Raw genomic sequence first — 13,458 nt, 5'->3', positions numbered from 1 at the left:
TCTACCATGATGGCATAATGGCCACTTCTTGGAAGTACTACTTAAATTACTTACCTTTCCTGGGGGTGAGGTGTATTTCATGGAAGCGATCAAAAAATACAAACTTGAAAGCCAGATGGACTTGGATTCAAAACCCATACAATTAGGTTGCCCACACCTTTATAGGTCAATGTCAGAGAAATTGCTTAACAGTCTGTACCTTACTTTTGCTTGACAAATGAGGCTCTTAACAATCTCAAATGTATGTTGGAGACTAAAAACAATAACCTACGTAAAGGGCTTGAGCACATAGCAGATCCTCAAAGTTCTTCCTCTTTTCTAGGGATGGTGCACAACCTGCAGACATGCAGCATGGTGGTAGGACGAATCATGCGTTGAATCAGACCACAGGAGATGTGGACTGGGGCTCCAGCCCCCACAGCTGTATTTTGTGAATCCCCAGGTAACTCAGATCATATTCCTAAGCTTTGGAATTGGAGATCAACAGCCAAAAGGCCCAAACTACAATATTGGATTGAATTGGAACAATATTTTTAGTTGACTGGTTGACTGATTTGTATCCCTCTCTAGTTTGCTACAGTTCATCCTTTCTTCATGACATCATTCATTTACGTTACCTGCCTGTCCCTGAATCCATTTGAGTTTGTAGCCCCTGGAGTACATCGTCTTTCTGGTCCCTTCATTTAGAATATTTTACAGGGACATCGGAGACTCAGTCAGTTAAGTGTCTGACTCTTGATTTGGGCTCAGGTCATAATTTCAGGGTCATGGGGTTAAACCCCACATAGGGCTCTGTGCTGAGCATGGAGCCTGCTTGGAATTCTCTTTCCTGCTCTCCCTCTGCTTCTTCCCCAACATGTGCACGCCCTCTCTCTCTTAAAAGAAAAGAAAAAGAATATTTTATAAGTTGTGTAACTAGCACTCCGAGATGTCTTGTTCAGGGCACTTTTACACACTAAACACTACGTATACAATGCTTTGGATCTGCCTGCTTTTCAACACTCTTCAAAAAGTCTTAGGCCTGAAAAAGAAAACAGTTGCCTCTCAAATAAGAAAGATGAACAGCAAAATTGAGTGTGAAAGTTTTCAGACACAAAATACATAAGGGCATATCAACCATTCAACTGCAACTGAATTAAGGGAGTTTGATATTGAAAAATAAAGTTTAAGTCATAAAAATAAGATTAATAATTTATTCTTCAGGTAATTTGAAATTATAGAAATTATCAAAAATCTTCTCAAATTTTTAGGGCAAAATTGAATTTATTAGTAATGTGAAAGCATCAGATGGAGTTCCTTAGGAATTGTAGTTCCTGTTTTGTTCTTTTGCCATTCTTCTTGGAAAAATGTATCCCACAGCTTTTTTTTTTTTTTTTTTAAAGATTTTATTTATTTATTTGACAGAGAGAGATCACAAGTAGGCAGAGAGGCAGGCAGAGAGAGAGAGGAGGAAGCAGGCTCCCTGCTGAGCAGAGAGCCCGATGTGGGACTCGATCCCAGGACCCTGAGATCATGACCTGAGCCGAAGGCAGCGGCTTAACCCACTGAGCCACCCAGGCGCCCCCCACAGCTTTTGTCCTTTTTCATTTATTTCCTCCAGTGACTTCTCCAAGTTAACAGAGGAGTGAGGAAGGGAATGGTTGTAGATGCTTCCGTATTCATACTTAGAAGTATAAAGGAATTGATGCCCACCTAGCATGCCCCTTACATCATTCATCTGTGCATCTCCATGTCTTTGTCAGAAATTTTGGTAGAAGTATGGATGGTAGATGATTCAAGGTGAACTTCTTGGAATTGTATGGAATGGAGCTTTTCTCTCGTCAAGTCATAAAACATTCCCTTCTAGATTGTGAGATACTTCAGGGTAGGGAGGAGAGGAGAAGAAGCTGGTTAGTACATGTTGGGCTTGCAGACTGTGGGACACAGATTTGGAGATGACTCTCAGGCAGATGTACATAAAACTGGGACATGCTTAAGCTGCTTTGAAGTTTCTTTAGAAAAGTAATTTAGGATAGTCAATTGGGAAAGGAAGTTATTTCTGTCCTTTGATTATTTACGGATATACATGTATCCAGAGGTTTTCAAACGTTTGGTATCTTTAAGATGTATCATCTAGAATTTTTTCCAGTTTCATCAGTTTGTCAGGCATTAGAGAAGCCTCTTTCCACACCAGAGTGCTGAAACTCAGTTAATTTTGGTGGGAGCGAAGAGACTTGCCTTTCATCTTCATGCCTCTCATTGAATTCTGTTTCTTCAGTGGAGATTTAATCACCAGCAGTCGGGAATAGGATGATTCTGTTGCCATCTGTGGACCTCTGTTGAAGTTGGCTGGTCCAACCCATCACCTCTTCTTTCTTCAAGTTTCCCATGTATTTGTGAAGTTCTTCTCTTCCTTTGTCAAATATTCATTGAGCTCCCAACCCCCTAATGACTACCAGGTGGCTTCAGGATTTCAGCTGAATGTTCCTCTTCCTATGAACCCCAAGAATCTAGGAACTGGTTTAATTACAGTTAACCAGTCTTGCCATTGACTAAAATATATGAAATCACTCTTGCATACTAAGTTATCATGTATATATTTATCTGTAATCTGTGTATGTACACATATACCTATGGAGTCCAGCTGCATATTAAATTATACATATTTATATGATAAGTTATCATTTATATATTTATGTATACACCTTATACCCAACAATAGCCAGTTTTAATATAAATCATTCACAATGGCAAAATATGTGAGACTGTTTTTATCTCAAGACTTTGATATGACTGATAGAAAACACCAACAAATACAGATAAAGGATATAATAATCATACTGGTATGGGACATCAGAAGATAAGAAACACATATTTGGAGCCTTTTTATACAAGACAGGTATAACATAGATTGTCCCTGGTTGAAGCTATAGGCTCCATGGGTTTCCTAATGTTCCCCATGAGATGTCCAATGGCTGAGGATACCACTTGCGCTAAGTGAAGATCCTGCCAGGTCTCAGAGAACTTTGCCATTCCCTCCCCAGCCCTGGTCTGTTCTGGTTACAATTCTTCCTCCTCATGAGATACAAGTAACAAATACAGAAACAAGCCCAGAACATCCCTCAGTGTCTCCTCCGACACTGAGTGGAGAACATGTCACAGTAAACCATAGTCTTGCCTTTGGTTTATACCTATAATCCACTTCCCATCCAAGAGTTAGTTTTCTTCTGAATTCAGCCCAAGTGGTTCAGCCATTAAACCATTAAAAAATATTTCTAAAATAATTCTTGTAATATAGTCAGATAACAAGAGAAATACCCATCATCATTACCAGACAACTACTTAAATTAGTCAAGGAGGTTAGGAAATGGTACTGTGTCAATGAAACATTGAGCTGTTCCACTTTTTTTTTTTTAAACAATTGAATTATTCACTTCTCCCTCTTTTTTGGTAGGAAATCACATGCCAGTAAATTGTGTCATCTTAGTGAATATGGCATTTCTCTAGGATAATTTATATCAGTTTTCACTTTGGAACACCATTGTAGACATATGACCCTTCCCTTCTTGAAAGATAAAACTGGTTCCAAATAACTAATCATTTGCAATGCTCAGATTGTCACTATTTCGTCACTGACAACCATCTCCACAGAGTGGACTGTTTATCATTCCAACTGTACTCTCAAGTATATTAGATGGTATTCTATTTAACAAAAAGAAGCTTCAATGCATCTTATTCTTATTCTACAATAAGAAATTACCTACTTTATAGTTATTTCTGCAGTTTGTTTTTAGATATGGCATTCGACATCAAATACATTGAGTTATTTTTCATATGATTATTTGAGGTTAAAAAGTGATGTGTTCTAGAGGCAGAGAAGCTACTTTTTCATCAAGAGTTATGATTTCATTTGTATTTATTATTTTTGCATGCATTTTTTTTTAAAGATTTTTATTTATTTATTTAACAGAGAGAGATCACAAGCAGGCAGAGAGGCAGGCAGAGAGAGAGGAGGAAGCAGGCTCCCTGCTGAGCAGAGAGCCCGATGCGGGGCTCGATCCCAGGACTCTGAGATCATGACCTGAGCCAAAGGCAGCGGCTTAACCCACTGAGCCACCCAGGTGCCCCATCATGCATTTGACTGCTTGCTGATTTTTTAAACCATATTCTATGAGTTTATTACTTCAGTGTTTCTCTCTTTTCTAGCATGTTAAAAACTGTCATAATGAACACTATTTGCAGTTTGCAGATGAATAGTGATGTGGAGAACTGCTATGTAGAGTTACTGACCAGTGGAGTGTTTTATTTATTTATTTTTAAAAAGATATTTATTTGTTTATTTGATAAAGAGAGGAAGAGAGAGCACAAGCAGGGAGAGCAGGGGAGGGAGAGAGAGAAGCAGGCTCTCTACTGAGCAGGGGGACTGATGTGGGGCTCCATCCCAGGACCGTGGGATCATGACCTGAGCTGAAGGCAGATGCTCGATGACTGAGCCACTGAGACATTTTTAGTGTCTTTTTAAAAATGAAAATTACTTAGTTATCTAGTCATTATTTTTTGTACATCTCTAAATCCTAAAAATATAGTTTATTATTTTTTTCCATACTGCATTGGAATCATTGGTCTGCAGTGATCTACCTCATTCTTTTTGGCAGTGGAAATCCCTGACCTATATTTTGAAGTGATTCGCTTTACATTAATACCTGACTTCCCAGCATAATTACAATGAAATCCAAACTAAAGTGGCCAACAGCCAGCTTTTCGCAGCCCATTGTTGACTGACCTGTGCTTCATCCCCTGCTCTCCTGACACAGGAACCCTCTCTCTGTCTCTTGAGCATATATGTACAGTAGCCCCCTCCTTACCCACAGTTTTTCTTTCCACAATTTCAGTGAACCCATGGTCAACCACAGTCCAGTAGTAGTTGATCTGAATAGTTAGAGGGTCAGTAACCTAATGCTGCATTACTGAGCCTATACCATTTACCTCATTTTGTCTCATCACAGTTTATCATCTCATATCATCACAAGAGTTAATACAGCACAATTAGATATTTTAAAAGAGAGAACACTTTCATGTAACTTTTACTTTAGTATATTTTATTACTGTGAATATCTTTTATTACTGTGAATCTATTTTATTACTGTGAATCTCTTACTGTATCTCATTTATAAATTAAACCTTATCTTAGTTATGTATGTATGGGGGGAAAAACAGTATATTTGGGGTTCAGTACTATCTGTGGTTTCAGGCACACTGGGGGGCTTGGAATTTATCTCCTGTAGGTAAGGGCAGACTGCTGTGATATACTTCCTGCTTCAAGGCCTGAGCACCGGCTGTCACCTCTCTGTGGCCTCTCTTCTCTCATATTATTACAAGTTTGACTCTTCTCACTGTTCAGTTCTCTTCAAACATCAGTTTCTCTGACAGGCATTTCCTGAGCTTCCTAGCTGAAGTACCTACACGTCTATTCCTGTTTCCATTGCTTTGTTTTTATTTTCTTATTTTCTCTTCTTATTTCTTGTTTAGAAGTTATCACTTTCTGAGATGCTAGTTATCTCTTTAAGGGTTTGTGTAAAATGAAAGCTCAAGGAGAGTTAAGACATTTTGTGTTATTTTTCACAGTTTTCAGAGTCTGGCACACATTAAATACTAATAGATATATGTTAAATGTTAAGTAAAGATCAAAATATAAAAAAGAATGGGGGAAGGCATAGGAAAATTTAAATCTTGTTATAGATTTTATAATCTATGATAGGGTGCCTGGCTGGCTTAGACAGTAGAACATGCAGCTCTTAATCTCAGGGTTATAAATTTGAGCCCCACATTGGTGTAGAGATTACTTAAAAATTAAAAGAAAAAAAAACTTTTAAAAAAAGATCTTGTCATAGAGAAAGCTTTTCTAAGGATATGACCAAGTGGAGAAATATGATCAATAGTTTAGTTTATACATAAAATTATAGAACTTCTATCTAATAAAAGTCTCCATAAAAACAGAAGCATGATCAACAGTTAGTTTATACATAAAATTATAGAACTTCTATCTAGTAAAAGTCTCCATAAGAACAGTTGAAAGAAGAAAATATTGTAGCATATATATAATTAATGTTGGTAAATACTCAATTCAGAAATGATGCAATATCAAAGACAAAAAGGAAAAAAAGCACAATAGGGAAGAGGGCAAAAGTTATAAATAGGCAGTTCACACATGTAAATAGTAGAAGGTAAAAAGACATTCCCAAATTTATTAACAATTTAAAAATGCATATTTACACAATGAAATACAATTTCATTTAAACCAACACAATTGGTTTAAAAAAGTTTAAAAAATTAGGAACACGCTAAGCTCTTATCCATGTGGGGAAAGTAAGTTTTCTGTTATATAACTGGTGGAAATCTGAATTGTAATGACATTTTTGGAAGCTAGTATGTAACCAAATTTAAATGTACAGACCCAGCAATCCCCATTTCTAAGAATGAATCCTATCAATATGCTAAACTCCATATACAAACATGTCCATACAATTATTGCAGCATTGTTTTTTGTTTTTTGTTTTTTTAATTTGCTTGTTTTTAGAGAGAGAGAGCAGGGAGAGGGGCAGTAGGAGACTCTGACAGTAGAGGGGCAGTAGAATCTCCAGCAGACTTCCCACTGAGCATGGAGCCCAGTGAGGGCTTGATCTCACCCTGAGATCATGACTTGAGCCACAATCAAGAGTTGGATACTTAACCAACTGGGTGAGCCACCCAGACACTCCTGCAGCATTGTTTATGTAATAGTATGGTAACAATCTAAATGTTCAAAAACAGTAAATAGGATAAATAATGTATAGTACAGCCATGATAGAATTCTGTGGCCATTAACTATATGGAAGTAAATCTGTATACTATGTACATTTGAAGGTGCAGTGTGTCTGAGTGTGGGGCAGCCGGGTGGCTCAGTCAGTTAGTTAGACTCTTGATTTTGACTCAGGTTGTTGATCACAGGGTTGTGCCTAAGATTCTCTCTCTTTCCCTCTCCTTCTGCCGTCCCCTCCCCCATAGTCCCTGCCATAGGAGTGCATGCTCTTTCTCTCTCTCTCTCAAAACACAAACAAAAACAAAAACCCCCCACGATACATCTGTATGTACAATGATGCCTGTGATATAGTAAGAGAAAAAAGGAGTTTGAAGATCATTATGTGTACATGGATCCCTTCTTAGGAAGGACATTCTAATCTGCAAATAGAAGACTCCTGACTACATCTAAAATAGCAAAGGCATCTTATGATCTTATATGACAAGAGGTCTTGTGGAATTGTTACAGGATGAGTTTAATAACCAATGATGTCAGAATATTGGGTTAATGACACCAAGATTCTCTTCACCTTCTTTTATGATCACAGTAGGATTGTAGCTGCTCCAAAGTAACAGGTCTCCACATCAGTTTTCTAAGCTGAAGAGAGTAGGAGAATAGCTTTCTTCTCATGAATCTGTACCTTTGCCTAGCAAGATAATCTGTCATAGAAACCTCCTATAAAATCTGCTCTTACTTCATATAGTCCAGACCTGTGGCACATGGCCACACCTCACTGCACAGACCTAGCAACAGCAATCAGACAATAAAGAGAAATAAAAGGTATCCAAATTGCAATGAAGAAGTCAAACTCTCTCTCTTCGCAGATGACATGATTCTTTATATGGAAAACCCAAAAGACTCCATCCGCAAACTACTAGAACTCATACAGCAATTCAGCATGTGGCAGGATACAAAGTCAATGAACAGAAATCAGTGGTTTTCTTATACACTAACAATGAAAATACAGAAAGGGAAATTAGAGAATCGATTCCATTTACTATAGCACCAAGAACCATAAGATACCTGGGAATAAACCTAACAAAAGAGGTAAAGGATCTATACTTGAGGAACTACAGAACACTCATGGAAGAAATTGAAGAAGACACGAAAAGATGGAAGACCATTCCATGCTCTTGGATTGGAAGAATAAACATTGTTAAAATGTCTATACTGCCTAGAGCAGTCTATACTTTTAATGCCATTCCGATCAAAATTCCAGTGGTATTTTTCAAAGAGCTGGAGCAAATAATCCAAAAATTTGTATGGAATCAGAAGAGACCCTGAATCGCTAAGGAAATGTTGAAAAACAAAAATAAAACTGGGGGCATCACGTTATCTGATTTCAAGCTTTACTACAAAGCTGTGATCACCAAGACAGCATGGTACTGGCAAAACAGACACACAGACCAGTGGAACAGATTAGAGAGTCCAGATATGGACCCTCAACTCTGTGGTCAAATAATCTTCGACAAAGCTGGCAGCATTATGTTACCCGATTTCAAGCTTTACTACAAAGCTGTGATCACCAAGACAGCATGGTACTGGCATAAAAATAGACACATAGACCAGTGGAACGGATTAGAGAGTCCAGATATGGACTCTCAACTCTGTGGTCAAATAATCTTCGACAAAGCAGGAAAAAATATATAGTGGAAAAAAGACAGTCTCTTCAATAAATGGTGCTGGGAAAATTGGACAGCTATATGTAGAAGAATGAAACTCGACCATTCTCTTACACTATACACAAAGATAAACTCAAAATGGATAAAAGACCTCAAGGTGAGACAGGAATCCATCAGAATCCTAGAGGAGAACATAGGCAGTAACCTCTTTGATATCAGCCACAGCAACTTCTTTCAAGATACATCTCCAAAGGCAAAGGAAACAAAAGCAAAAATGAACTTCTGGGACTTCATCAAGATCGAAAGCTTCTGCACAGCAAAGGAAACAGTCAACAAAACAAAGAGGCAACCCACGGAATGGGAGAAGATATTTGTAGAGAATGGATTCTGTAGCCCACTTAGTAGTATTATGATCTAACCTTGGGGATTGGAAGAAGAGCCTGCTGCCCTGCTATCAAGGATCTCATACCTCCAAAGCACAGGCCAAAAAATTAAAAAAAAGATTGAGAATTTGGACCTTATTAAAATAAGGTCTACTTTTCAAAAGACATCATTAAGAGTATGAAAAAAGAGTGGGAGAAAATATTTATTATATAGATATCTGATAAAGGATTCAGAAGATATAGTCTTTCCACTTAAAAAGAAAAAAGGCAAATCAATTAAAACGGACAAAAGACTTTAAGACAGCTCAGAAATGAAACTGTCCAAATGGCCAGTAAGCTTATGTGAGAAGTTTTCAACATCCTTATCCATGAAGAAAATTCAAATGCAAGTACAATCACAGTAAAATCCACTGTATATCCACCAGAATGGCTAAAATCTTAGAAATTGACAATAGCAAGTGCTGGTTGAAGGTACAGACAAACAGAACTCTCATACATTGCTGACAGAAATGTAAATTGGCCTGTTATTTTAGAGTATTCCTATGTGGTAGCTACTAGGTAAACTTACAAATACTCTATGACCCGTAATTTCACTCTGAGGTATACAGCCACAGAGATGAGAGCATATACCCCTCAAAATATGTCAACGGATGTTCTAAGTGGTTTTATTCATGTATCACAAAACTGGGAGCACTCCAGGTGCTCATCAAGAGAATGAGTAAGTTGTGGTATATATATTCAACAAAAAACCAGAGACGAAAGAGAGTGAACTCCTGAATCATGCAACAAACCATGCATCAATCTCACAGAAATTCTAGCAGAAGCCAGACACAAAAGATTATATGCAGTATTATTTAATTTAATTTATATTAAATTGAAGAAGAGGTGAAATTATGGTTATAGAGGTGAAGAATAGTGGTCTCCTTTAGGGGGACGGGGCATGATGATGCCTACTGGGATGATGGACATAATTTATACCTTGAGCTGAGTGGTGGTAAAACAACATGCAATTATAAACATTTACTGTACTTAAGATTTGTAAACTTTACAGTATGAGAGTTATACCTTAACAAAAAAGAATAAAACAAGTTAAAAAACTTCATATCAGCAAAAAGAGATCTCTTCCCTCTGTCTTAAAAATTCGGTTTCTTATGCTGAGTGAAATAAGTCAAGCAGAGAGAGTCATTATCATATGGTTTCACTTATTTGTGGAGCATAACAAATAACATGGAGGACATAGGGAGATGGAGAGGAGAAGGGAGTTGAGGGAAATTGGAAAGGGAGGTGAACCATGAGAGATTATGGACTCTGAAAAACAACCTGAGGGTCTTGAAGGGGCGGGGGGTGGGAGGTTGGGGGAACAAGGTGGTGGGTATTAGGGAGGGCATGCATTGCATGGAGCACTGGGTGTGGTGCAAAAACAATGAATACTGTTACGCTGAAAAGAAATTTAAAAAAAAATTTGGGTTCTCTTAACTGGAAAGTAGAAGTTTGATGATCGCGGCTGTTGGGTTCAAAGGACATTGTCTGCCACAATTCCATTTGTATACATACCTAATCTCTCTCTCTCTCTCTCTCTCACACACACACATTATGTATATGTATTTATATAAGCATAGGCATTTTGAAAGAACGTGCCTCCAACTGATAATAGCAATTATATTTGATGATGAAATTGGATACATTTTTTTATACATTTCTGATTACTAAAATAAAAGGAAAATCATAACATTAGAGCAGAAATTGAGGGTCTCTAGCCAAATGGTGTTAGGTGTTAGGGAAGTAGTATCCTTTATGGTGAATCAATGCAGAGAAGCAAATGAGAGACACCTCTCCCCAGAACTTTTTGGGGAGGTGGTAGGAAAAATTACCAAGGATTGCAAAGCCTTCTCTAAGCTCATTTCATCAAGTTGGAAAAATCTACTAGGAAAATTAATATACCTGTGAATAATTGAGGGCTGCCTACAGTATAGTCTCCCAGAATGGCATTTTTTTTTCTCTTATGAATGATGAAAAGAGTAGGCAAGCAACCTCAGAGGTCATCTCATTTAATGCCCTAGCCAGTGTGCCAATCTTTTCCGTAATTCTTACTTTTAAAGTGTCTCAACAGTTGTGTAAGAAATGGAAAATATGGCTTTACGACCAAGTAGGGGTTGTGTGCTGTATGGTCAACTGGCTGGAAAACAGGCTGTCAAATTGCCTTGGTGGTTTACTTTGCCACCTAGAGTACTGTTGCTGCTGCTGCTGCTGCTGCTGCTGCTGCTGCTGTGTGTGTCTGTGTCTGTGTGTTTGTCTCTCTGTCTATCTATGGAAGAGACTCAAAGAGTCTGAAAGAGACAGAATCTGGTGAACTTAGGAAAGCTGGTTTTTAGAACCCATTTTCCAGCACTTGCTTAGGTTAAATAGTGATATGTCTAAAATAATCTAGAGCTTAACCTCAGGGCCATCATTCTAGTTTTCTCTGAGCATCAAGAAAAAATAATCTTAACTTCCCAGAAAATGAGAATGTTCTAACATGGATTTCTGTATGGCCAGTCTGGGTCCCTGAAGGCAGCAGAACTTTTGCTAGTGGTATTATGTTTTCTAATATTACCCAGTGAGTTTTATGTAACATTATTTATCATTACCCCTTGATCTTTTTCTCACCAACTATCTCCTCTGCCTGCTTAATACAGGAGTTTCATGTATCTTTTCTTCCCTGGTTTTTGAATTCCCAAAGCCCTGATACTGGGGGAAAGGAATATAAAAGAAGATGTTAAAGAATATTTGAGGACCGGGGGCGTCTGGGTGGCTCAGTCGTTAAGCCTCTGCCTTTGGCTCAGGTCATGATCCCAGGGTCCTGGGATTGAGCCCCGTATCGGGCTCTCTGCTCAGCAGGAAGCCTGCTTCTCCCTCTCCCACCCCCACCCCCTGCTTGTGTTCCCTCTCTCACTGTCTCTCTCTTTCTCTCTCTCTCTGTCAAATAAATAAATAAGTAAATCTTAAAAAAAAAAATGTCTGAGGACTAGAGCTACACTTCTTTATTCTTTACACTCAGTAGAGCCCTCAGGATGGGGGAGGAGGAGAATAAGGGAGGATGTATCAAGCCATAGACCCTGGCCATCCTTGGAATAAGAGGAGCTCTGTGCTGGGCTTCTTGGGTTAAATGCAGTATGAGGAAAAAGGGGAGAGGTCTTGTGTCTCACTTCCGGAGCACATTTTTGGAGGGCAGCAAGCCCTCAAAGAAGGTCTCTAGGCTGATAGGACTTCAGACAGACTCCTTGAGTTTTTCAATGTGTAGTGTGATTTAGATGCCACAGAAAAATTTCCCTGAGAGGGACCCAGCAGCAGTAGAGAGAGAACCAGAACAGTGGTTCCGAATGAGGACATATGTTCCGAATGTGCAGATAGTAGCAGGAGGGCCCTGGGCATCTCTAAGGAGACCAGTATGGGCAGCAGCCATCATCTCCGCAATGCCTTTGTCCTGTGGTAACCTCCCAGCAACTTATACCACCTCTGTAAAAGGCAGATGGGGGACTGAATTCCTGAAATGAGACTGGTTTTCTGCTACTTCCTTATAATGTGGGCTCAAAATAGAAATTGGATTACCCTCCAAAATTAATTTGCATATCATCTCTTGTCCTGATGCCATGACCCTGCAGAAAGCATGACTTATCTCCTTCTATTGTTACACAATGGGTTCAAGTTGGACCACATTTCTCTGAAGCAGAGATTTTTTTTTCCCCATAAATTCTATGTTAAGGAGATTTATTTTTTAAGAAAGTCTTTATTATTTCTTAGAACCTCCCATTTAACAGTCCACAAAGGTCCATGTGGGTGACTGGTTTAGCAGGAACAGAAAGAGAACTGTACCTGAGCACCATGCAGAAATCCTCTGGGCCAGTCTCCTGTAGTATTTTCCTAGAAAAGGGAAACAAATATGGGGAAAGAAAATGCAAGGATAAATAGTCATTTCCACACACAGCTCTTTCAAACTTCAGGAAAATTTGCTTTATTAAAGTGTTGGAGAATCTGGGGAGCATGTGTGTGCTGTGACAATAGGTATCTTGGTGACTTTAGAATCAACAGAGAATTTTATTGAGTCCTGCGGAGTCCCTGGTAGACATCCAGCTAACTGGGTCACCACATCAGAGTTGGACAGAAAGCCCAGAGACATCACCCAGGCAACAATGTTCTTCCTTTCCTAGTGCTCCTACTGTGTGCTGAAGTTGAGGCACAAAACAGAGGGTGCCTAAGAGTTAAGAATTGAATGGCACTTCTTATCTGGAACCCAACCCTTATCTCTTCCTTCCTTACTTCCTCCTCCTTTTTCTTTTAATTGTTCTCATTTTAAATACCCAGTGGCTCAGACTGGGAAGCCTTTCAGTGTTCATGATGGAAAATGTATCCTCTTCCTTCTGTCTGTCTTTCTGGCCATTCTTTGCCTCTTTTCCATAGTCACTGCAGCCTCGAGAAGCATGGCTTCTATTGGTTCAGCTGCCTTTTCTCTTTTGTACTAAAGGATGTCTTCTTACAACTTATTACTTGGCCCTTATTGTGCTGGGTACCCAGTGGACTTCCCCTCTTAACTTATTCTACTCTTGGTTTTTATTTAATTATGTTTCCACTGCATAAAATTGTATTCTAAAAATACACC

At 38.7% G+C, this 13,458-nt stretch overlaps 1 protein-coding gene across 1 annotated transcript in view; it reads left to right on the top strand.

Annotated features, from left to right (window-relative positions):
* Positions 1 to 360: 360 nt before the first annotated feature.
* The window catches only part of ANKFN1 (ankyrin repeat and fibronectin type III domain containing 1), a 489,950-nt gene continuing 476,852 nt past the window's right edge, over positions 361 to 13,458 (top strand). The window contains exon 1 of the mRNA XM_032320627.1: positions 361 to 442. The gene's annotated coding sequence lies outside the window, so the exon portion shown is untranslated. The remainder of the gene's footprint in view (positions 443 to 13,458) is intronic.

The sequence above is a fragment of the Mustela erminea genome, chromosome 18 (genome assembly GCF_009829155.1).
Source record: "Mustela erminea isolate mMusErm1 chromosome 18, mMusErm1.Pri, whole genome shotgun sequence".
NCBI classification, from domain to species: Eukaryota; Metazoa; Chordata; class Mammalia; order Carnivora; family Mustelidae; genus Mustela; species Mustela erminea.
This window is presented reverse-complemented; position numbering and strand designations above follow the sequence as displayed.